This window comes from Pelobates fuscus, chromosome 1 (assembly GCF_036172605.1).
Source record: "Pelobates fuscus isolate aPelFus1 chromosome 1, aPelFus1.pri, whole genome shotgun sequence".
Classification (NCBI taxonomy): domain Eukaryota; kingdom Metazoa; phylum Chordata; class Amphibia; order Anura; family Pelobatidae; genus Pelobates; species Pelobates fuscus.
In genome coordinates, this window is record NC_086317.1 from 190,593,825 (window position 1) to 190,620,190 (window position 26,366).

Consider the following 26,366-nt stretch of genomic DNA (forward strand, 5'->3'; position numbering starts at 1 on the left):
AAAATCCACTACGTCTCGCTTGAGTGAAGGCCACCAGAACTGTTGAAGGAGGCCCTTATACGTCTTGGTAACCCCCGGACGACCAGCAGTTTTGGCGGTGTGAAATAAAGTTAATAACTTCTTTCTGTCATTCACTTTAACGTACAGTCTGCCAACAGGCGTCTCAGGGGGTGCTTGGGTTTGGTATGTCTTAATATTATCAAGAACAAGAGACGAAACAACCAAACGGGTAGCAGCTATTATCTGAGACGCAGGTACAATAGGTTCAGGGGTCGGGTTAACAGATTCTAGAGGTTCATACTGTCGAGAGATAGCGTCAGCTTTGGCATTACGGCAACCAGGTCTATAGGTAATCACGTATTGGAAGCGTGAAAGAAATAGAGACCATCTAGCCTGCCGGGCGGACAACCTTCTAGCATCAGCTATATAGGAGAGGTTCTTATGATCTGTTATAACCATAACTTTGTGTCTAGAACCCTCTAATAAGTACCTCCATTCCTTAAAAGCTAACACAATAGCTAATAGTTCCCTGTTCCCAACATCGTAATTCTTTTCCGGATCAGATAACCTTTTAGAAAAGTAGCAACAGGGATGGAGAGGTTCGTCATACGATGACCTCTGTGACAGTACTGCTCCCACGCCTGATTCAGAAGCGTCCACTTCCATAACAAAGGGAAGAGAAGGATCAGGGTGGCGTAGTACTGGAGCAGAGGCAAATGCCTTCTTGAGAGTGTCGAAGGCCTTAAGGGCTTCAGGAGTCCAAACCCTAGGGTGTAGACCTTTCTTAGTCAGCTTCGTTATAGGGGAGATAAGTGGTGAAAAGTTTCTTATAAATTTCCTGTAATAGTTGGCAAATCCTATAAAACGCTGGATAGCCTTAAGACCTTGGGGAAGCGGCCAGGATAGTATGGCTTCTAATTTAGCAGGATCCATACTGAAACCCTGTTCGGAAATTATATATCCTAGAAATTGCACCGAGGTCTGATCGAACAAACATTTTTCTAATTTACAATAAAGTCCGTTCTGTAATAACCTTTTAAGCACCTTCCTAACATGATTATGATGTGTCTGCAAATCAGGGGAATATACAAGGATGTTGTCAAGGTACACCACGGCACAGACATGTAATAGATCCCTGAGGACATCGTTTATGAGGTCCTGAAACACAGCGGGAGCATTACACAGTCCAAAAGGCATGACTAGATACTCGTAATGTCCGCTACGTGTATTGAATGCTGTTTTCCACTCATCATTCTCCTTTATACGAACAAGGTTATAAGCCCCCCTGAGGTCTAATTTAGTGAAGTACTTAGAACCTTTGACCCGGTCAAACAACTCCGTGATGAGGGGAATAGGGTAGGCGTTTTTAATCGTTATATTGTTCAGGCCTCTGTAGTCTATACAAGGCCGTAGGTCACCCTCCTTTTTGGCAACGAAAAAGAAACCAGCCCCAGCCGGAGAGGAGGACCTTCTGATAAAACCTTTACATAAGGCTTCCTGTATGTACTCCTCCATTACCTGGTTCTCTTTTTCAGAAAGAGGGTATACCTTACCCCTAGGCGGCATAGTACCAGGTAAGAGGTTTATGGCACAATCATATTCACGGTGCGGGGGTAGTTTATCTGCCTCCCTTTTTTCAAACACCTTAGCTAGGTCTGCATACACAGGAGGAACATAAACAGAAAGTGGTTTGGCTGTGGGTACATTAAGCAAGCCAACAGGACAAACACGAGTCATACATTCCCTTTGACAAGATTTCCCCCAGGAGAGAATCTCCAAACAACCCCAATCAATCATCGGATTGTGTTTAACCAACCAGGGAAAGCCCAAAACGACAGAGGCTGTAGGGGAGTTGATTATTTGAAAGGACAATCTTTCCTTGTGCAAGGCACCCACAGACATAACCAGTTCTTTGGTCTCATGGGTCACCAGAGGTTTCTCCAGTGGTCTACCGTCTATGGCCTCCACAGCCAAGGGAGTGACCTTTTGGATCAGAGTCAAAGATGCGGTTTTAGCAAAACTCTCATCCATAAGATTGTCAGCAGCCCCTGAATCTATCAAGGCTTTGGTAATCACGGTAGTATTACCAACAAAAAGGGTAACCGTAATAAACGGTCTAGTAATGGGGACGTGAGGGGTAAACGACATAACACCCGAGGTCGACCCCTCTATAGGCCTTGGGTGCTGCAGTTTTCCCCGCAATTCAGGGCAGGTTCTTAGAAGATGTCCCCTTTTCCCACAGTAAAGGCATAACCCTTCCCTTCTTCGGTATGATTTTTCTACCTCAGTTAACCCAGTAACACCCAATTGCAAGGTTTCAGGGGGAGGTTGGCTAGAAGGGGGTAATGCCAGTAACGCAGTACTGGGTAAAGCAGGTAACATCTGTGTATACATACGCCTCTGACTACGTCTCTCTCTAATACGATTATCAATACGGATGATATAATCTATAAGATCATCCAGAAGAACAGGCAATTCCCTGGACGCTATTTCGTCCAGGATGTAAGCAGCCAAACCCTCCTGAAAGGCTGTAACGAGGGCATCATTATTCCAAACCACCTCAGCTGCTAGAGTGCGGAATTCGATAGTGTAATCCGCTACAGATCTGTTAACCTGTCGGACCCTAAGCAGAGCTTTGCCAGCAGAAGCAACCCTACCGGGTTGATCAAATGTGCGTTTGAATGCGGTCAAAAAGTCTGCAAAGGACATTGGGGAAGCATTCTCCCACATGGGATTAGCCCATGCTAAAGCTCTCCCTGACAAGTGGTTTATCAAAAAGGCAATTTTAGTTCTGTCAGTGGGATAGGAACGTGGATTCATTACCAAATGGATGTCAATTTGATTGAGGAAACCACGACACAAAGCTGGGTCACCACTATAGCGCTGTGGCGGTGTCATATGGACTATATGAGCAGGAACGGGTACTGGAGTGGCAATGGGTTTCGGACACAGCAGCAACCGCCTCCTGGACGGCAGGCTGCTGGTGTGCAGTACGAGCAGGGCCGGATTAACATAGGGGCTGATGGAGCTGCAGCTCCAGGCCCAGGCCCATGGAATAGGCCCATTTAAAAAAAAAAAAAAAAATTTTTTTTTTTTTTTTTTTTTTTACACATTATTCTTAGGTTTGCCACCTCACTGGTATTTTACTGGCACAGCCGGTATTTGAGGCTGCCTGACCGTGCCAATATTGCAGTAATACCTACAATACAAATGCAGGTATTTTTCTCAGAATAAATGGAGATTACTCTACAATACCAGCACCGGCCAGTAGGGGTCACTGTGTGTGGAGAGAGGCAGGGATAGGAAGTTACAGCATATCCCTGCCTCTCTCTACTACTTACTGATCTGTGGGGGAGCAGCTACACAGCACAGAGTCCAGACAGCAGCTCTACAGCTCAGGTAAGTGAGGGATGGGGGGAAAGGCAGCAGGGACACATGGGGACACTGAGACACATGGGGACACTGAGACACATGGGGACACTGAGACACATGGGGACACTGAGACACTAGGGGACACTGAGACACTAGGGGACATATGGGGACACTAAGACACTAGGGGACACAGACACTAGGACACACTGAGACACTAGGACACATGGGGACACAGACACTGGGAGACCTGGAAACACTGAGACACTTGGGGACACTGGGAGACCTGGAAACACTGAGACACTTGGGGACACTGGAAAACATGGGGACACAGACACATGGGGATGCTGTGAGACATAGGGACATTGGGAGGCACTGAGACATTGGGACACGGAGACACTATGTCCCCATTTCTCCCAGTGTCCCCATGTCCCCCATCCAGTGTCGCTAGTGTCTTGGTGTCCCTTTGTCTCCCAGTGTCCCCAAGTGTCTGTCTCCCAGCCAGTGTCCCCTAGTCTCCCAGTGTTTGTGTTCCCATGTCTGTGTCCCTAGTGTCTTAGTGTCCCCAAATGTTTCAGTGTCCCCATGTCTCCCAGTGTCTGTGTTCTTAGTGTCTCAGTGTGCCTAGTGTCCCCATGTCTCCCAGTGTCCCTATATGTCCCAGTGTCCCCATGTCTATGTCCACAACTGTCCCCATGTCTCCCAGTATCCCCAAGTGTCTGTCTCCCAGCCAGTGTCCCCTAATCTCCCAGTGTCCCCTAATCTCCCAGTGTCCCCTAGTCTCCCAGTGTCTGTGTTCCCATGTCTCTGTGTCCCTAGTGTCTCAGTGTCCCTAGTGTCTCAGTGTCCCTAGTGTCTCAGTGTCCCCATTTCTCCCAGTTTCCCTAAATGTCTCAGTGTCCCCATGTCTTTGTGTCCCCGGGTCTTTCAGTGTCCCCATGTCTTAGTGTCCCTGGGTCTCTGTGTCCCCATGTCTCACTGTGTCCCCATGTCTCACTGTGTCCCCAGTATCCTAGTGGCATGGGGACACACTGAGACATGGGGACACTGGGAGACTAGGGGTCTGGGTGACATGGGGACACTGACACTGTGATACATAGGGACACTGAGACACTTGGTGACTTGCGAGATTGAGACACTGGGAGCAATCCATCTATACAGCAGAATCAAACTGTGAGTAGTTTGTTGGTGATTTTACAGAATTTTCTCTGATGTCACTCCTCGTGATTATACAAATGATTAAGGCTGGTATTTATTTTCAAAAAAGGTGGCAACCCTAACTACTCTTCACATACTCTTGCTTAAAGGAGCACTATAGGGTCAGGAACACAATCATGTATTTATGACCCTATTATGTTAAAACAACCACCCTGGCCCCTTCTTGACTCCCTAAATATAGTAAAATATGCTGCTGGATCTGCCTCTGAACTGACTGTCTGCTGACATCATCATAAGTGGTGGTCTGAGCAAATTACAACACTTCCCCATAGGATTGGCTGATACTGTCAACTAGGCAGATCAGGGGCAGAGCCAGCACAAGTCCAACATAGCCCTGGCCAATCAGCATCTCCTCATAGAGATGCATTGAATCAATGCATCTCTTTGAGGGAAGTTCAGTGTCTGCATGCAGAGGGTGGAGACACTGAATGGCAGTGCTGTACACTAGGCAGTACTGCCACAGGAAGCACCTCTAGCAGCCACCTAAGGAGTGGCCAGTGGAGTTATTTTCTCTGAAAAGACAGTGTATATTGCAAATGGCCTGAATGGAATGATTCTACTTACCAGAACAAATACAATAAGTGGTAGTTGTTCTGGTGACTATAGTGTCCCTTTAAGTTTGGAAGCTTAAGAGGGATGTATGGGGTCAAAACTTGTGTGGACTGGCTGACAATAAAATTAGTTTAGGTAATGCAGACGTTGGTCTCTCTAACACTGTGGCATGTCCCCTTTCTTTTACACTTACTACATACACCTTTTCTCTGTCCCAGACTATATACCAGGAACTTCTGCCTGCTAGTAAGAAGGTAAGGAGACAAGTGGACCAGCGAGTGCTAGGGGACAGTCCTTAGAAAGCATGGATTGAGCGCATCATTAGACACATTTATGTCAAGCTCAGGGTGCTGCCTGCATAGTATGCCCTTAATTGGACAGCCTGCATTATTGGCGGGCAGCCTGACATGCATTCATGCCAGGCTGTCCTTCAAATTCTTTGGACAGACATGCCCCCCTTTTGGGCATGTTCTCCCCTTTTGGCAGTTCTGGTTACGTGATTCGCACCAGTGGCCCACCCTTTTACCCAGCCCATTGACTTCCTGCTTCACTGGACACTGCTGTTAGGGGGTATGGATTTACTTGAAAGATAAAAGCATAAGTTAGAGAGAGATTAGCATAGAGTATGTGTTTTCTTATAGCTGAACCCTATGCGTTTCCCTCCAGCACCATCTCCATCAGATACATGACGCTTGGGAGGTATGACTGTTTTAGTGTTTTTGGTCGATAAGATTCCGTAATTAGGCCCATCATAATTGTCAGCACCAGGCCCAGTGTGCTCTTAATCCGGCCCTGAGTACGAGCCAGTATGGTCTGCAAAGCTGGAGCAAACTGATCCATACGGTGGTCCAAGCCTTCCATTCTAGCCTCCTGATTAACTAGGAGCTGTGGTATGTCAGCAGGTTCCATTATGGCCCTGTTGTAATGTCACGATTCGGGGAACCCAACACGCTAACATACACACAGACACACACACAGAAAGTGTGCAGTACCGGTCCTTAGAGTGGCCGGGAAAAGCACACACAGAATAGTCAGGAGACAAGCCGAGTAAGGGGAACCAGAAAACAGAATAACGAGAAACAAGCCGAGGTCAAAGAGTAGGAGAAAGTCACAAAGTCAGTATAACAAGCCAGAGAGTACGTAACCAGAAATCACACGTTCAGAATCAATACTATAAAGCAAAGACCACAACAGGGCAGGGAGGAACAGGAAAGGTAAGTATTTAAACCATCAGGTTAATTCTGATTGGATAATTTCCAATCAGAATTAACACTCACACGTGGGAGATATCTAAACCTCCCACTGTGATTGAGGCACTGTGCCTTTAATGCCGGGTCAGGTGACTGACCCCGGCGTGACATATCTTGGACAGTCTTCCAGCGTGCAGCGTCCTGCATGCTGCCGCTGGGGGGCGTGGAGGAAGACGCGGGCGGCATCCGAGGCTGGAGGGATGCCGCTCGCCGAACCCACGTGGAGAAGGGGACCGCGGACGGCTGGAGGGTGAGTGCCGCGATCGGACTGCAGCCTCCCCTTGCAGCCGCCCGCGGGACGCTGACACCTGTCCTCAGAGCCCCTGATACACACTGACACAGAGCAGAATAGGGGCTGTTCCCCCTACATAGGGTCACTTGGCAGATATGGATTGACACCTATCCTAATGATCCCTGATACACACTGACCCAGAGCAGAATAGGGACTGCCCCCCTGCATAGGGTCACTTGGCAGATATGGATTGACACCTGTCCTCAGAGCCCCTGATACACACTGACACAGAGCAGAATAGGGACTGTTCCCCCTACATAGGGTCACTTGGCAGATATGGATTGACACCTGTCCTCAGAGACCCTGATACACACTGACACAGAGCAGAATAGGGAATATTCACTAAATGCCAAACATTGTTATACAGGGGAATATTCAGTAAATAAGGATAAGGGGTGGGGGCTACTGTCCTCCCCCCCGGCCCCCACCCCTGTGCGGTGGATGGGGGCCATAAATCACTACTGTCCTCCCGCCCGCCCCCACCCGTGAGCGGTGGGTGGGGGCCATAAAAATAATGAGGGGGGGGAACCTACTGTATGATGTTGTATCGATCAGGTAGTGTAAGGGTTACGCCCGCTTCACAGTGACAGACCAAACTCCCCGTTTAATGCACCGCAAACAACCGCAAACAGTCCATTTGCACAACCGCAAACTCCCCATTTGCACAAGGTTGGATACCAAGCTAGCCATGTCCGTTCCTTGTCCTCACTGATGTCATTATTATTATAGACAACTATAATAAAGTGATACCTACAAATCCTAGTGAGCATAGGTGTATAATAGATGGAGAAAGGGAAAGCAGAGTAATGCTTCCTAATACCGTGGTTAGTACCCTTTGTTAAAGTAAATTGAGTAATGGACAAAAGTCTCTATTGTATCATTTATAAATAACAAAGGGATACTATACTCATTCCCCTATAGTGGCTAATTGTGTAATAATGGTAATACTATTATATAATATTGCCAGGGGCAAGGAAATTCCCTCTAAATAGATGGGTATAGGCAGAGAGTATGGAGACCGGAGTGATAAAGTGTCAATAAGGTGATATAAAGTTAAATGTATCACAGACACACAGCCACCCTTTCTCTTAGATAGTTTCCAGAAATGCTGGATAGGTAGAAGGGCTATAAAGACTCAGAGAGGTCTAAGAAGAATCCTCTAAACTAGCCCTAATCTCCTTAAACACCTTCAAGGGTGTTCTAAGCTAAAGCTCAATCTAAATGTTTAGATGACTGCCTGATTTCCCATCACATATGCTGGCTAGGAATAACACTGTGCAAGACAAAGAGTGGGTCTAAGTGCCCATAGTGCAGTAAAGTGTCCCTAGTGAAGTGAAAAAGAGAATAACGAGCTGGCGCCCAAGAGATAAAGAGCTGGCGCCCTATCAGGGGACGTGTATATGGCATCGATTTTAGGAAGCGGGAGATGGAAAAAGATGCTTGGTCGGTCCTCCTACCTAAAATTTGGGGCACTGCGCGTGCACTCTAATGTGCCACCAGATAGGAGTGGTTTGTTAAGTAGTACTATTCCTATCAGTTTAATCTCTGTTATGTGCCTTTTTTTTTGTAAATATATTTTTATTGAGGTTTTCTATTGTTCAATTTGTTTCATAACCTTGAGTAAACTTCGGTTGGGACTCGCAGGTCCCGAAAGCATAAATGATTAACAATCTGATTGGGAAGTGTTATACGATCAATCAGATAGTGGTGACACGCAGGTCACAGCATGGTACATGTATCTTTTCCTCTCATTTTCATTTTGATTTTTTGTTTCGTGTATATGTTTCTATTTCGGTTTACAGTATCGAGAGTGAGTTACATTGAGATTCGCAGTTCTCCGTGTGCATTTCGGGTTCAGTAACCAAAGCCCGGCATGTGCATAGCGTGTTCAGAACAGTCATTCGGGCGCGCAGGCCCACATTTGCGGTGGACTCGCAGGTCCCTTACACCATATATTTATCGTCTCTAAGCTGGTCATCGTGCGTATTTGGGTGGACTGTTTGTGCATTAGTCGGAAGTGAGCTGCAGTATGGACTCGTGAGTCCATTCAGGATAAGACAGGAGCAGACAGTGCAAAGGAATGACGGTCTGCCACGTCAGCTTTGGTGGCGTGTCGGTCCCTGCGTGTCGAGTGACATAGTCGTGTGTCGGGTTCGCACGTCTCATTGTGGTGTGGTGGTCGGGTATTACCCTAGTAGGCGCTAAGGTATCGGGGTGGGTCTGCTGGTCTCCTTGGATCCAGCTTGAAGGCCCACTGCCCGGTCCGGGGAACATGTATGTGGGTGTTATAGGTTCTGTTGTCCCCTCTTGGGGAAGTGAGCGACTTCACGGAGGCCTTATATGTCCTCTCTGTTGTCGCCTCTGGCGTGTGCCATGCACTTGTCAGTTTGCGTGCGATTTTTGAATAGGGGGGGTGTCGGGATAGCGGTGTCTGGGAAGGCAGGGGAGGGGGTACATCCGCGTCTGAGTCACATCTGTCTAGGTCGTCTCTGTGGTTGTCGGTTTATGCGGCCCCGTCTGTGCGTCGTTGCGTGTCATATTGGAGTCTGGTTGTGAATTCTGCCTTGGTAGTAGTCAGTATCCAATGGGTCCATATTTCCATGTACCTATTTGTGGAGTTGGATGTGGTCATAATTAGTTCCTCTATGGCCCTGAGTTCCTCCATTTGGGAGAACCAGGTTGTCAACGGGGGTGTCGTTTGTTGCTTCCAGAATTGAGGGATCACCTGTTTGGCAACATTTAAAATTCTAATGGTTAGTGAATGTTTGTATCGTGTTCTAGGTGTCTTTGTGTGGTGGAGGAGCATGTGTTCCGGAAGGAAGGGGGTGGCGCGTCTGTGAAGGTTTTGAGAAAGCCGTGTATACCCTGCCAGAAGGGCTGTATGATTTTGCAGTCCCACCAGAGGTGGAGTACCGTGCCGGTCTCCCTGTTACACCTCCAGCAGAGGTCCGTGTGTTCTGGGTCTATGGCATGGAGTACAGTTGGGGTGCGGTACCAATTCATTAACAATTTAAACGCTGTTTCTTGTATTTTGCTGAAAACTGAGCAGTGATGCGTCAAATAACATATCTTTTCCCAGTCTCCGTCTGTGAAAGTTTTCCCCAGTGTTTGTTCCCATCTCCCCATAAATTTGGGTTTCTCCGTTGGTGTTTCCCTCTGTAGCATGGACTAAATGAGTGAGATCCCATGGGGTTGCCGGTCTTGGTCCATACACATCCTTTCGAATGTGGTAGGGTCGCGTTTTCGTGCCGTGCCCCCCGGGAGAGTGTGTACATAGCTTTGCAACTGTCTGTGTTTTAGGTGGTGTAGGAGGGTGGGGGTTGCCTCTAGCAGGATCGGGAGTGTTTTGCATTCCGTACCTGCCAGGAGGTGGTGTAGTCTGGGTATCTTGTGTCTGATTAGGTCCCTGAACGCGTTGGGGTCTAGCCCCGGTGGGAAACTGTTGTTATGTGTGAGTGGGAGTAGGGGGATGGGAATGGCGCTAGTCTGCATCTCTTTGCTACTCTCTCCCACACCCGTAGTGTTGCAGTTGTGTAGGGTGTGCCCTGCCCTCCGCTCCCCCCTCTCCCCAGCCATGGGACGGTGGACAGCGGTGTCCCCGCGTCCCCGCGTCCGTTTCCTCTGCATCTTTCCATCTCTTATGTACGTTCTCTTTTGTCCACTCCATAATTCGCTGGAGATGACAGGCTTCGTAGTACCGGGTGAAGTCTGGTATGGCTAATCCCCCCCTGTCTTTGGGCAGCATCAGTGCGGCTATTTTGACCCTCGGTCTCTTGCGGTCCCAGATATATTTCCCCGTTTCCTGTCTTAGGGTCTGGAAGAATGAGCTGGGGATGTTAACGGGTAGGGCTTGCATGAGGTATAGTAGGTGTGGGAGCAGGTTCATTTTTATTACCTGAACCCTGCCCAGCCAGGATATGTGCGGGTATGCCCAGTCCGACAGGTCTTTCCGGAGTCTGTCCAGTAGGGGGATAAAGTTGTGTCTGAATAGGTCAGTTTCCCTCCTTGTCAGCCATGTGCCTAGGTATTGTATTTGGTGTTGCGCCCATTGGAATGTGTGGCCCTGCCGTAATAGGGAAGCTCTGTGTTCTGGTATGCTAACGTTCAGGATGTAGGATTTGGTGAAATTGATTTTGAGGTTGGATATCTCCCTGAAGGTCCCGAAGGCCCTCAGGATATTCGGGAGCGAGACCTCCGGATTGGTGACGAAGAAAAGGAGGTCGTTGGCATACTTTGTGTTGTGTGCCTCCAGGTCCGATACCCCTGATTGCTGCATCCTGTCGTATGTGTGTCAGGAAGGGTTCGAGCGTCAGCACAAAAAGCAGGGGAGATAGAGGGCATCCCTGCCGCGTGCCGTTGGTAATGGGGATGCCACTCGTCAGGGCTCCGTTTACTATGATGTGGGCGGTAGGCCCGTCGTACAGCGCCTCGACCCACCTCCGGAAATGTGGTCCCAGCCCGGTGTGTGCTAGTGTGTGGAACATGTATTGCCAGTCGACTCTGTCGAAGGCCTTCTCTGCGTCCGTGGACAGCAGTAGAACGCCCTCGTTCCCCCAATTACGTCTGTGTATGAGCGTCAGCGCCCTGATCGCGTTGTCTCTTGCTTCGCGGCCCATGACAAAACCGACCTGATCTGTATGTATTAAAGTGGGGATGTGTGTTTGGAGTCTTGTGGCCAGTATTGTGGCCTGCTTGTTGCCAGCAGTTTGACGTCACAGTTGATTAGTGAGATGGGCCTATAGTTCCCACAGTGTTCCCTGTCCTTACCCTCCTTTGGGATGAGTGCGATATGTGCTGTTAGTGATTGTTTTGGCAGGTGGTGACCCTCCCTTAGTGCGTTCAGTGCATCCAGGAGAGGAGTTCCGCGAACGTGGTGTAGTACTTTAGTGGTAGCCCATCTGGGCCGGGGCTTTTGCCCTGTTTAGTCACTTTAATGGCATGAGCTAGCTCCTCTATTGAAATTGGTTCGTCGAACCTGTCTGCGGTTTCCCGGTTCAGGGACGGGAGGGAGTGGGTTGATAGGTAGTCTTGTATTTTCTCCCGCAGGTTCTCTCCGGCCCTGTTTTGGTGGGGTCGGGGGAGGGCATATAGGTTCGCGTAGTAGTCCCGCGCTATGCCGAGGATCTAAGAGGGTAGGTGGTGTAGGGTGCCCTGTGTGTCTCTCATTTTATCAATATATGTCCCTTGTCTCTGTTTGGCTAGCATTCTGGCCAGCAGCTTGCCGCTTTTATTGCCATGAAGCAAAAAGAAAGCCTTATGTCTGATTATGTCTCTGTGATGTTTCCTGTGTAGGAGGCCCGTCAGGTCACGTCTAAGTTGTAATAGTGTCGCCTGGTGCGTCGGCTGTTGTGTGTTCTTGTTGAGTGTTTCCAATTTGTGTATTTCAGCCACCAGGTCCGTCAGGCGGCTGTTGGTCTGCTTTTTAAGGGTGGAACCCTGACGGATGAAGTGTCCTCGTATCACGCTTTTGGGTGCCTCCCATCTAATAGTCGGTGAGGTGTGTTCGGTAGTGTTCGTCTCAAAGTATTCTTTGAGCGTGTCTTTAATCTTGGATGTGAAGTCGGGTCTAGTTAGGAGATAGTCGTTAAGCCTCCATTGGTTATTTCGGGGTTTGTACATGGGGGACGAGAGTGTTAGGGTTACCGGCACGTGGTCTGACCATGTCACCACCCTGTGGTCTGCGGCGCTAGTAATCGGTAGATGGTAGTGTGAGGTAAAAACGTAGTCTAGTCTGGTGTAAGTGTTGTGTACGTGAGAGAAAAATGTGTAATCTCTCTCGTCGGGGTGGTAGGCCCTCCAACAGTCTATCAGCTGGAACCGGGTTAGAAGGGTCTTGATTGAGTTCAGTTGTTGCGTCGGGACCCCCGACCGTCCGGCGGAGATGTCCCACCGCGGGTTGAGCGCTACGTTTAGGTCGGCCCCCACTATGAGGATTCCCTCCGTGAAGGGTCTTAGTTTCCTGAGTGTGCGTGCCAGAAATCTGTATTGTCGGGTGTTCGGGGCGTAAATGTTTGCAAATGTGTAGACCTGTCCTGCTATTGTGCCCTTGAGGAAGAGGAATCTACCCTCCCTGTCTGTCAGCTGTCCCGTTTCTATAAAAGGTATGTTTTTTTTAACTAGAATGGCTGTGCCTCTGGACCTCCCTGCGTGGTAATCACTGTAGTATCCCGTGGGGTAGTGATAGTTCGTCAGTTTGGGCCTGGACCCTTCCCTGAAGTGCGTCTCCTGGATTAGTACTATCGAGGCTCGTTGAACATGGAAGTCTCTTAGTGCTCCCGAGCGCTTCTCTGGTTTATTGATGCCTCTCGCGTTGATGGAGAGGACAGTGAGACAGTCCGGCACTAGTGTCCTCGTGTCAGTGTGTGAGGGTGGCCGCGTCATTCCGTCTTCGGGTCACGGTCCCGTCTGAGGATCTGTAACTGTCTGTGTCCGTGGATTTCAAGTCGGGTGGGGGTTATAGGGAGGAAGGGAAGGAGGGATAGGTGGTGTATGGTGTATGAGTATATGTGTCCTCGTCACTTCAAGGTGACGGTGAGGTGTCAGTGACGGAGAGCGGTTTAGTCAGCGGCCACCTGTGGTCCGCAGCTTCCGCTCGCCTTTTCTTGGTCGCTGGGCCCTGTGGGGCTGAAGAAGGAAGCCAAGGGACTCCGGGTGGAACCAGTCCTCCCGGCGTCCGTGCATTCGTCTGTGGTAGTTGAGTACCTGATTTGTGTGTCTCGGTCCGTAAGGTCCGTGCAGTCCCCCTGTCGGCTCTGTCTGTTAGATTCGGGTCAGTATTAGCGTCCTCCTCGGTAGAGTTCCTGTGCGTTGGGCTCCGGGTCTTAGGTCAAGTCGCCCTCTGAGGTGCCTGTCATGCGCATGCAAAGAAGAAATAAATAACAAGACAATTGTGCATTCAAATTCAATAAAACTTTCTAAACAATACACTTTAAACTGTGATCTAGGTTGTGGTATGTCGCTGCCTGCTGCCTAACTCGATTATTGTCTTGGCTGTGTACCTAACCTTCGTTCCCACACTCCCCCACCCTGGCTCCCGTGTCCCATCCACGGTTCAGGTCCCTCTGCTCCACCAGGAATGATTCGTACCCTCCCTTGTTAGCCCTCCTCTTGTGCGTTGGTGGGCTCTGACAAAATCTATTGCGGTGGGCGCTGGACGGCCCAGGATCTTGTTGAACAGTTCTTTAAGGGTGTCTGCTATCGGCGTTGTTTGATCCAGGTCTTCTGGGATGCCACGCACTCGTATGTTCTGGCGCCTGCCACTGTTGTCCAGATCTTCCATGTGCAGGGCCATTTGTCTCATTTGTGCCGTGTGGTGGCGTATCGCGTCAGTGTTTGCAGACTGAGCAGAGGACAGATGATCTGTGTCTGCTTCCAACTGGGACACTTTAGTGTGGAGGCCCTGGATGTCCTCCCGAAGGGAGTGTAATTAAGCAGTGATGGAGGCTCTCAGCTCTGAATTAGCCTCTTTCAGGTCCTGTCTGGTCGGCAGGGCCCTGATTAGTTGGACCTAGTCTGGCTGGAGGTCCGGAGGGGTCTGAGCCGGAGTCATTTGGCAGTCTCCACGTGGCGACACTGGGCGGGAGGCGTCGGCAGTCTCCGAGGTAGTGCAGGCCCATGCTGCCACATCAGTGGGAGCCACAAGGAATTGCCGCAATGAGCCGTGCCCTTCGGCGTGTCCGCCGGCTTGGTGGTGTTCTGTGCCCGGTGGGTTTTACCCATTTCTGCCCGAGGTATAAGTGCTGTGAGGAGGATTAATGCTCAGGCTGCAGAGGAGCTCCGGGTTTACGCCGCCATCTTTCTCGGCTTCCAAGCCACGCCTGCTTTGTTTTTTGCAGCAACAGAGGCCCGAAAAATTAGGCATGTACACATGCCTGAAAAATTAGGTATTGTTGCAACGGCTGCTGTAGCAGCGGACAGAAAAATTGATGTTTGTTTCGCAGACAGAAAGTGCACTAAAACATTGTGGCTTGAACCCTAGTTGGTGGCGGATAAGTCACGCAAGTCAACCGGCATTCAGAGCTAAAATACAGCAGCGTGTGGACCATTTTTAGCCCAAGGCAGCTCATCTCATCAGGCCTTTTTTAGTCGAATGTATCGCCCACTGTCAGTCCCTTCGGGATCCATCCCTCATTCATCTTAATAAAGGTGAGGTAATCTAGACTTTTTTGACCTAGGCGACTTCTCTTCTCAGTGACATTACCTCCTGCTGCACTGAAGGTCCTTTCTGACAGGACACTTGAAGCGGGGCAGGCCAGAAGTTCTATCGCAAATTGGGATAGCTCAGGCCACAGGTCAAGCCTGCACACCCAGTAGTGAAGGGGTTCATGGCTCCTCAGAGTGTCTTTATCTGCAGTTAAGGCGAGGTAGTCTGCTACCTGTCGGTCGAGTCATTCTCTGAGGGTGGATCCCGAAGGGCTGTGGCGATGCGTAGGACTTAAAAAGCTCTGCATGTCCTCCATCAACAACACGTCTTTAAAGCGTCCTGTCCTTGCCGGCGTGGTCGTGGGAAGAGGAGGATTACTTTCACCTCTTCCCCTGTTAGATTACCGTTGTGCTGTGACATCACCCTTATACGCTGTGTAAAGCATAGTTTTCAATTTATTTAGCAAATGCTGCATCCTTTCCGACTTGTTGTAATTTGGTAACATTTCAGCCACTTTCTGCTTCAACCGGGGGTCTAGTAGCGTGGACACCCAGTACAGGTCGTTCTCCTTCAGCCTTTTTATACGAGGGTCCCTCAACAGGCACGACAGCATGAAAGACCCCATTCGCACAAGGTTGGATGCCGAGCTACTCATTTCCCGTTCCTCCTCCTCAGTGATCTCAATGAAGGTATGTTCTTCCCCCCAGCCACGTACAACACCACGGGTACCAGATAGGTGACAACGAGCACCCTGGGATGCCTGTTGTGGTTGGTCTTCCTCCTCCTCCTCAAAGCCACATTCCTCCTCTGACTCCTCTTCCTTACAATCCTCTTCCAGTGTTGCTGCAGGTCCAGCAAGCGATGCTGATAAGGCTGTTTCTGGTGGTGATGGTGACCACAACTCTTCCTCTTCCTCTTCACGCTCATCTATGGCCTGATCCAGCACTCTTTGCAGGGCATGCTCCAGGAAGAAAACAAATGGTATGATGTCGCTGATGGTGCCTTCGGTGCGACTGACTAGGTTTGTCACCTCCTCAAAAGGACGCATGAGCCTACAGGCATTGCGCATGAGCGTCCAGTAAATGTAAATGTAAATTCCCAGCTCCCCAGAGGCTGTCCTAGCACCCCGGTCATACAAATATTCATTAACGGCTTTTTCTTGTTGGAGCAGGCGGTCGAACGTTAGGAGTGTTGAATTCCAACGTGTCGGGCTGTCGCAAATCAAGCGCCTCACTGGCATGTTGTTTCGCTGCTGGATATCTGCAAAGTGCGCCATGGCCAGGTAGGAACGCCTGAAATGGCCACACACCTTCCTGGCCTGCTTCAGTACGTCCTGTAAGCCTGTGTACTTATGCACAAAGCATTGTACGATCAGATTACACACATGTGCCATGCACGGCACATGTGTCAACTTCCCCAACTTCAATGCCGCCAACAAATTTGTTCCGTTGTCACAAACCACTTTGCCGATCTCCAGTTGCTGCGGAGTCAGACCCTTTTCCACCTGTGCATTCAGGGCGGACAGGAGTGCTTGTCCAATTTGACTCTCTGCTTTCAAGCAAGTCAAACCCAAGACGGCGTGACACTGCTGTATCCGGGATGTGAAATAGTACCTGGGGAGCTGGGGGGGTGCCGTTGATGTGGAGCAAGAAGCAGCAGCAGAAGAGGACTCAGCTGAGGAGGTTATGGAAGAGGATGGAGTAGGAGGAGTAGATGAGGTGGCAGCAGGCCTGCCTGCAAGTCGTGGCGGTGTCACCAACTCCTCTGCAAAGCCACGCATTCCATGCTTGGCAGCCGTCAGCAGGTTTACTCAATGCGCAGTGTAGGTGATATACGTGCCCTGACCATGCTTTGCAGACCAGGTATCAGTGGTCAGATGGACCCTTGCCCCAACACTGTGTGCCAGACATGCCATTACTTCCTTTTGCACAATCGAGTACAGGTTGGGGATTGCCTTTTGTGCAAAGAAATTTCGTCTGGGTACCTTCCACTGCGGTGTCCCAATAGCTACAAAATTTTTGAACGCCTCAGACTCCACCAGCTTGTATGGTAAAAGCTGGTGGGCTAATAGTATAGACAAGCCAGCTGTCAGACGCCGGGCAAGGGGGTGACTTTATGACATTGGCTTTTTACGCTCAAACATGTCCTTGACAGACACATGACTGTGGGCAGATGAGCGGGAACTGCTCAAGGCTCCCGCCTTGAGACGGAGTGGCGGATGGTTAAGAGGGAGCAAGGAGGACAGCAGTGGTTGACGTGGCTGAAGATGCTGGACCAGGAGGAGGATGGCGGCTTAGAGTAGGCGTGCTGCTTGTACTCATGTGTTGATCCCATAGGCGTTTGTGATGTGAGATCATGTGCCTACGCAAAGCAGTTGTACCTAGGTGGGTGTTGGACTTCCCACGACTCCATTTCTTTTGGCACAGGTTGCAAATGGCATCGCTGTTGTCCGAGGCAGACACACAAAAACAATTCCACACTGCTGAGCTCTGCAATGACGGCATTCTGGTGGTGGACACAGCATGCGTTGATTGGCGTGCTGTCAGGCTGACCCCGGGTGCCGATTCATGCTGTCTGACTGTGCCACTAGCTCCTTGCGACGACCTCCCCCTGCTTCCAACTCGTCTCCTCCTCCTCTCTGTCTCCCCATCTGAACTTTCGCCCTGTTCTTCTTCTTGCCGAGCGGGCACCCACGTGACATCCATGGACGCATCGTCATCATCAACCGCTTCACTTGTATCTGACAACTCAGCAAAGGAAGCAGCAGCGGGTACAACATCATCATCATCACACCGTACGTCCATGTGTGTAATGCTGCCTGCCTGAGACATATCCCTGTTATCTACATCCTCTTGCAATAATGGTTGAGCATCACTCATTTCTTCAAACGGATGTGTGAATAACTCCTCTGACATACCAAGTAAAGCGGCTGTGGTGCTAGTTTTGGTGGAGGCGGCAGGCGGGTGAGTGGTATCTTGAGAGGTGCCTGAAGCTAAGCTGGATGAGGATGGTGCATCAAGGTTCCGAGCGGAAGCTGTAGAAGATTGGGTGTCCTGTGTTAGCCAGTCAACTATGTCCTCAGAACTTTTCACGTTCAGGGTATGTGGCCTCTGAAAACTGGGCATTATTCTCGGGCCAAAGGGAATCACAGCACCACGACCACGATAGCCCCTGCGGGGTGGCCTGCCTCTGCCTGTCATTTTTTGTGGGATTAGAGGTACTATGCGTGCAAGCTACTTTGAGACCAGATATGAGTGGCAATGTGCAATGGCAGAGTTCTGCAGAGTACACGCTGAAGGCCTGAAACACCCGCTTTAAGGACACTGTCTGCTATTGGCTTACACTGGAAAACTTTTTGGCTTTGTAAAAGCACGCTATAGAGACACCAGATATCAGTGGCAACTGTCAAAGTCCACTGGCAGGGGTCTGCAGGGCACACGCTGAAGGCCTGAAACACCCGCTTTAAGGACACTGACTTCTATTAGCTTACACTGGAAAACTTTTTGGCTTTGTAAAAGCACGCTACAGAGACACCAGATATGAGTGGCAACTGTCAAAGTCCACTGGCAGGGGTCTGCAGGGCACACGCTGAAGGCCTGAAACACCCGCTTTAAGGACACTGACTGCTATTAGCTTACACTGGAAAACTTTTATTCTTTGTAAAAGCACGCTACAGAGACACCAGATATGAGTGGCAACTGTCAATGTCCACTGGCAGGGGTCTGCAGGGCACACACTGAAGGCCTGAAACACCCGCTTTAAGGACACTGACTGCTATTAGCTTACACTGGAAAACTTTTTTTCTTTGTAAAAGCATGCTACAGAGACACCAGATATGAGTGGTGGCACTGACTGGGCAAATGGGCACAGTATCCACTGAGCCTGACACAGAAGCTGTCAGACAACTAACTGCTCTTCAATCCATTACAGTGAAAAAAAACATTATTTTTTAACTGTCAAGCTTAAGCTATTGTGACACCAGATATGAGTGGTGGCAATGGGCAAGTGGGCACAGTATCCACTGAGCCTGACACAGAAGCTGGCAGACAACTAACTGCTCTTCAATCTATTACAGTGAAAAAAATGTTTTTCTTTTTAAATGTCAAGCTTAAGCTATTGTGACACCAGTGAGTGAGTGGTGGCACTGGGCAAATGGGCACAGAAGCTGACACAGAAGCTGGCAGGCAGGCAACTGCAATTACATTACACAGAAAAAAAAAAGCAGACTGATGTTCTAGCCCTAAAAAGGGCTTTTTGGGGTGCTGTTCTTACAGCAGAGATCAGATGAGTCCTTCAGGACTGTAGTGGACACTGAATACCATAGCCTAGCTATCAATTTCCCTATCTAATGAGCAGCAGCTACACTTTCCCTCCTCTATCTAAGAATGCAGCATCAGAATGAATCTAAAATGGATGCTGTACAGGAGGTGGGAGGGTCTGGAAGGGAGGGTCTGCTGCTAATTTGCTGGAATGTGTCTGCTGACCGTGAGGCACAGGGTCAAAGTTTGCTCAATGATGACGAATAGGGGGCGGATCGAACCGTGAATGTGTTCGCCCGCCGCGGCGAACGCGAACAGGCTATGTTCGCCGGGAACTATTCGCCACTAGTCACACTATATGATCATACATTGCATAAGCCGTCCAACAACGCCAATGTACCCCATATCTGGCAGGTCCTACATTGCCTAATGCATGCTAAAACAACCAAAAGACATATATAGCACTTACCTGCAAGAAAGGGCAGAAGCCTTGAGGAGCTGCCTGCAGGAACACTGAAACAGAGTGAATGATGGAAAACAAATGGGTGTGGCAACATAAAACAAACATTTAAATGAAACCTCTGCATGTCTTAGCCTAGCCTCCATACCTGGGAGGGGGTGTTAAATGGGGCGAAGTATTAGGCATAGTGGATACTTCGGGAAGAAGAGGTGTAGGAGGGTTAGGTGCGGTTGCAGGAATAGTTCTAGACAATAGCGTCTGGAGAGCCTGAGCTATCTGATCCATACGGTGGTCCTGCTCTACAAACCTAGCCCTATGAGAAGCCATTTGCTGAGCTAAATCTGCGGGGTCCATGGCCCTATCGTAATGTAACGAAAATATACCCCAACTCACAGGATTCAACTCAACAAAAGACAACACAGAGGAGAGATATGTCTACCGGACCTTAGAATGGCCGGACTCGACGTATATGAGAGGAGACAGAGTCAGGAACGATACGAGGTCAAGGGCACAAAGAGATAGCGTAAACTAGGACTAGCCGGGGTCTGGTACACAGTAAACAGCAAGCCGGCAAACAGAACAGATAAGGATAAAGAGATAACGTAGTCAGAAACAAAGCCAAGTTCAATACGAAGGAACACAACTGAACACAACAAGCGCTAAAGGGAACTGCAACAGAAACCTGGAGACTGGGAATCCCAGGGATGGATTACAGGAGTGAACCCAGAAATCCCAGCATAAAGAAAACCAGACATAGAATAGAAAACCCAAAACCAAGAAAAACTAAACAAGAATTGTAACAAGAGTACTGGATACCAGAAGCCATTGCCAGACATCTTCACAGAACAGAGCAGGACGTGACAATCACAAACAAACGTTAGCTGAGACAGACCTACGTGAACTCCTATCCAACAGGAAGGATCTTGTGTCACTTCTTGCCTACTAGCTAGAATGCTTAAAAATGTAGGTAGTTGATATAAATCGGGAAAGAGATCAATATATTTACAAAAACAGTAGGCACTATAGGTGCCCAATGGACAACACGTGTCTACCCAGGAAACTGGTGGCCAGCAATATTAGGGTAATAGTCTCCCCGTATAGAGGAGTTTCAGTCTTTCCACGTTAGCGCCCCTAGAGGATACACAGGCGAGTGCCCGGTTATCTCCCTCAACCAGGGAATCTATGTGAGAGTTGACTATTCCAACTGTGTAAGTAGAGTCTCCCACCTCGGTAGTCCCTGCGTGTATGTAGATTCTGGTCCAAATGTCAATCAAGTAAATGTGTTATGCCTACACCCCCTTGGCTAGTTCGATAGTATGTCATGTTGCAATTCCAAAGGTGGGCTCCCAGAGGAGTCCCCACTGTGTAGAACGACCAACTCCCAAAGAGGTATCAGTGCTCCCTGTTCGCGATGCACCAAGGGGTAAGCAGAGTATGTCTGTTCCACGGGACACCAGAAGGGAGCTACTCACGACAACCAGGCTCTGATCCTGACGGGTAGTATGGACAAGCCGTAACACATACAAAAGGTGCCTTAGTGCAGCGACCTATCTTGCCTGCTTACCCCTCGTCCCTCATTCCTACCCGGTTTCCTCAGTACATTATAACATGCATCATCAGGACATTATAATGTGTTTCTTCAGTATATTATAACATGCAGCGGGACATATCTTTCACCATTGCCTGACCGGGCATGCACATTTCCTAAGGTTAGCAAGGGCATGATTGTGGTGGGTCGATGACAAGCAGAGGGGGAAAAAAATAAAAATAAAAACAATAAATATTTATGGTAAAGCAACCTAGCCAACCTGCTCCCCCCCCCACCTCTGCCCACCTATCTACATGGCAGTAAGGTAAGCATTAGTGTTACATTATATCATGCAACTGTACATATCTTTCAACATCGCCTGATAGGGCATATCCATTTCCTTAGTGAGGTTGCAAAAGAGAAAAAGAAAGAAAAAGAAAATTTAAAGGGGGAAGAGGGGGTGGCCCAACTGCAACCATTCACTCCCTATGACATATGACCACACATATCTATTTAATGCTATCTAAAAGGCACATCCGGTGCGAATAAGTAATGTAAGCAACATAACATAACCACTAGAAATCACTTAGCAATTTCAGCGTCCCATTTGCAGCTAAGTGTTCCTTATGGTAACTTCTCCAGTGCAGCCCCTAAGGTTGTGTGATCTGAGACTGTGTGGTCTATAACTCCCACGTGAGCACCCAACTGATGCGGATCACGGCCAGTTCGGCCCTGATTGTGCCTTTCAGGGAGGTCCCCATAGCCTCTGCATCTGCCTTAGTGAACATAGCCTGAGAAATTACCTGTGAGGCATGTATCCCCAACAGTACCCCAGGGGCAGGTCCCAGGGCCCCACGTCCGGGAGCTCAGCGTGACACAGGGTGTGGAGGGTCATGGGGAGTGCAGGGACTCTTAGTGCAATCCATTTGGACCAGGTATCTTGCTGTTAACAGCTATTTCAGGGACCTGGTGTCAGGAGCCAAGGTATCAAGCGGCCATCTCATCTGCGTGCCAAGCCACACCCCTTCTGGAAGGTAAAATTTTTAAATTATTTAATATGTTAATATTTTTGTATAATCTATTTGCCAAAGTGGAGGAGGTTGCAGTAAGCACTTCTTGCAATTTGCGTTAAAGAGGAACACAGTCTCACCCGTGGCCATCAGCCTGCCCTTATTTCCCCAACCCAAACACCGTGATTTCCTACCCAAGAGGGTTGATGCAATACATGTCCCTAATCCGTACCCCCGGGGCAGGACCCAGGACTCCATATCTAGGTAAGCAACTCAGCAGAACGAGGACAGGAGCACCGTTGGCACTCTCTCCAGTAAGGAATCCTTGCGTGGGTGCGCTTCAATTGAAGTACCCCTCGTGTTAGCCCGGGTCCCCACCTCCCCAAATCACATTAAACCCCATCTAGGTACTCTTAAACTTGTTATGGAAGTCACAACTGTGGGGCTGGAGCAACCAGTCATTATGTGTGGTATCGTTCGGCCAGAAGCAGCGGGGGTCAGTGTAGGGTAGGGCATCTATTCTGGCCTGAGCGCTGTTATCTCGGCGGTAGAGTGGTCAGATGTAGTATCCAGTTTTGCACCGTTGCCTAAGGCAGCTCGATGGTTCAAAGACACCATGGTACATCTTCTGGTGTTTTTATCGTGGCCCAGGTATTGATACCGGAGAAACTGACGGAAGCCAAGCACAGAGAGATGGACACAGGTTTCTTCAGGAAGGAAGAGATTCTTTATTCGATTCACCGAACGGGACTCAGAGGGACTAATGTCACCAAAATACAACAAGATCTGAGCCCCGGACAATAGTGTAGGTGTAATGATATTGATGTTACAAAGTGTTGGAGTCCAGTAGCCAGATCAGCAATGTTTTCTGCCAGAGGTAGCCACTCGTTACCCAGGTGGTTGAGCCCCTGAGCCTTGAGTGGCCTTCTGGTCTTAAGCAGAGATGGGAGACTGGAACAGAGAGATGATAATCGTAGTGAGGCAAGCCGAGGTCAGTGGGAAGGAGAAGCAGCAAAGTCAAAACGGTCCAAAATCAGCAACAGGTAGGAGAAACAGGAACAAGCTTGATTAGAGAGTACAGGAACCACAATAATCTGGCAAAGGTACAGAGACAGGAAGTGGCTTTTATAGGACAAGAACCAGACACATGACCAGACACAGCTGAAGAGACTTGTCACTGATACCAATGCTGTAGAGTCAAGGATACCAGATCTCAGGTACATCCTCACATTACTCCCACCTCTACAGGCGCAGCCTCTGGATGCCCTATTTCCTGGTTTAGCAGGGTACTGTGCATGGAAAGACTGAAGAAGATCAGGAGCATGAATATTGTCCACTGGTTCCCACGATCTATCTTCTTCACCATAGCCTTTCCAATTAACCAAATACTGAAGCTTGTTGCGGAATATCCTGGAGTCAAGAATTTTTTCCACCTCGTATTCATCTTCACCATCCACGAGGACTGGTGGTGGGGCAGGCAGGGCTCGACCAGGGAAAGTATTTTCATGAAAAGGTTTAAGCAGTGCAACGTGAAACACCGGATGTATTTTCATGGAATCTGGAAGTTGCAGACGGAAGGTGACAGCATTGATCTGAGCGATGATCTCAAAAGGTCCCATGAACTTTTGACCCAATTTATGAGAAGGAATCCTAAGCTTAAGATTCTTTGTTGACAGCCAAACCTTGTCACCAACATGATAAACTGGGGCCTCCTTTCTATGCCTATCAGCAGCTCTTTTGTAACATTCCTGAGCCTCCGAAAGAAAGAGTCTTCTTCAACAGTTCTTGGGAATCTCGTAAGGCGGTTAGCCGGTCAGTGACTGCAGGAATGGAAGTAGTAATTGGGAGACTCACTAGAAAGGTTGGATGGTAACCATAATTAGCAAAAAATGGGCTCAGAGAAGTGGAGCAGTGTTGGGCATTGTTATAGGCAAATTCCGCCGTGGGTAGAAAATCCAGCCAGTCATCCTGCAGGTAACTAATATAGCACTGCAAATATTGTTCTAAAGTCTGGTTGGTTCGCTCAGTCTGTCCATTACTTTGTGGATGAAAAGCTGACGACAGATTTACATTAATACCTAGAATAGAACAAAAATATTTCCAAAAATGAGATGTAAACTGCACTCCCCTGTCAGAAATTACTTCATCAGGCACTCCATGCAAGCGAAATATTTCCCGAATAACTAGGTCAGCAGTCTGTTTAGCTGAAGGGAGACCACGAGCTGGTATGAAGTGACTCATCTTAGTTAACCGGTCCACAACAACAAGAATGGTAGTGTGTTCCTTAGAGGGAGGTAGTTCCACAATAAAGTCCATGGATATAGATCCCCAGGGACGATGAGGAATAGGAAGAGGCTGAAGCATGCCAACAGGGGATGAGCGAGGAGTCTTATGTCTCGCACATACATCACAAGAGGACACATACTTCTTAACATCCTCATAATATTTAGGCCACCAAAAGGATCGGGTAAGTAGTTCTTGTGTCTTTCGGATTCCTGGATGACCTGCTGGTTTTGAGTCATGGTAGAGACGTAAAACGTCCAGTCGCACTGATTCTGGAACAAACAGACGTTGTTGAAAAATCCAAAACCCATTAAGCATGGTCATATGAAGATCACGAGGAGGATCATGAAAAACTGGATCTTCAGCGTAGCCCTTTTTAATGCGAGACATTAGATCAGAAGGAAAGGTAACTCCTAAAAATCTACTCTCAGGCAAGATGGTGGCTTTGGTTACTGTAGTATGGAGGGGGTCAGCTATCCTAGACAAGGCATCTGCCTTGCCATTTCTGGAACCAGGGCGGTATGAAATCAAAAAATTAAACCTTGAGAAAAATAGGGACCAGCGTGCTGACAGTCTCTTAGCTGATTGAATACATTCCAGATTTTTGTGATCTGTGAGGACAGTAATTGGATGGGTGGCTCCCTCCAAGAGATGTCTCCATTCGGCAAAGGCAGCTTTTATAGCCAAAAGTTCTTTATTCCCTATGTCATAATTTCTTTCTGCTGGTAACATCTGGCGGGAATAGAAGGCACATGGATGTAACAACATCTTAGGTCCAGTCCTTTGAGACAGTATAGCCCCAACAGCTGAATCAGAAGCATCTACCTCTACAGTAAATGGCAATTCTGGCTGAGGATGTACCAGGATAGGGGCAGATGTAAACAGAGTCTTTAATCTGGAAAATGCAGTGTCAGCCTTATTGGACCACTGAAAAGGAGTCCCTTTACGTGTAAGTTCAGTGATCGGTGTAATAACGGCAGAGAAATTCTTAATGAAACGCCTGTAAAAATTGGCAAACCCCACAAATCTCTGAATATCTTTTTCATTCTTGGGGATGGGCCAGTCCAGCACAGCTTTAATTTTACTTGCGTCCATACTTAAACCTTTAGTAGTTATTACATATCCCAGGAATTGAATTTCTGTTTGTTCAAACTCACATTTTTCCAGTTTAATGTATAGGTGGTGGGTACAAAGGCGCTCAAGAACAATGCAGACCTGTTTTCTGTGATTTTCAAGATTATCAGAAAATATGAGGATATCATCCAAATATGCCACAACAAACTGATCCAGGAGATCCCGTAGTACATCATTGATTAGATGCTGAAAAGTTGCAGGGGCATTACAAAGCCCAAATGGCATTACTAGATATTCATAATGTCCGTACCTGGTTCTGAAAGCTGTTTTCCATTCATCATTTGGTCTTATGCGAACCAGATTATATGCCCCCCGTAGATCAAGCTTCGTAAATATTTTAGCTGAGCGAAGTCTCTCCAGAAGTTCAGAAATGAGAGGCAAGGAATAGCGGTTTTTAACAGTGATTTTATTAATGTCCCTGTAATCGACACATGGCCGTAGACTGCCATCTTTCTTTTCTACAAAGAATATAGGAGCTCCTGCTGGAGAAGTAGATGGTCGAATAAAGCCTTTGGCAAGATTTTCTTGTATGTATTCACGAAGTGCTTTCAATTCAGGCTCAGAAAGGGAGTATATACGGCCAAATGGGATAGCAGCTCCAGGTAGCAGCTCTATGGGGCAATCATAAGGCCTGTGAGGTGGAAGCTGATCAGCATTCTTCTTATCACAGACATCTGCAAAATCCCGATATTGTAGAGGAAGCTTAGTTAAGTTTGTATCAACCATTTCATTAATTGTTGTGGCAACAGGTGTTGCCTTAGAGGGTTGACATTTCATTAAGCAGTGTTCTGAAGGAAAGGACAAAGTTCTAGTCTTCCAATCAATCTGTGGGTTATGCAGAGCAAGCCAGGGTATACCCAAAATCACT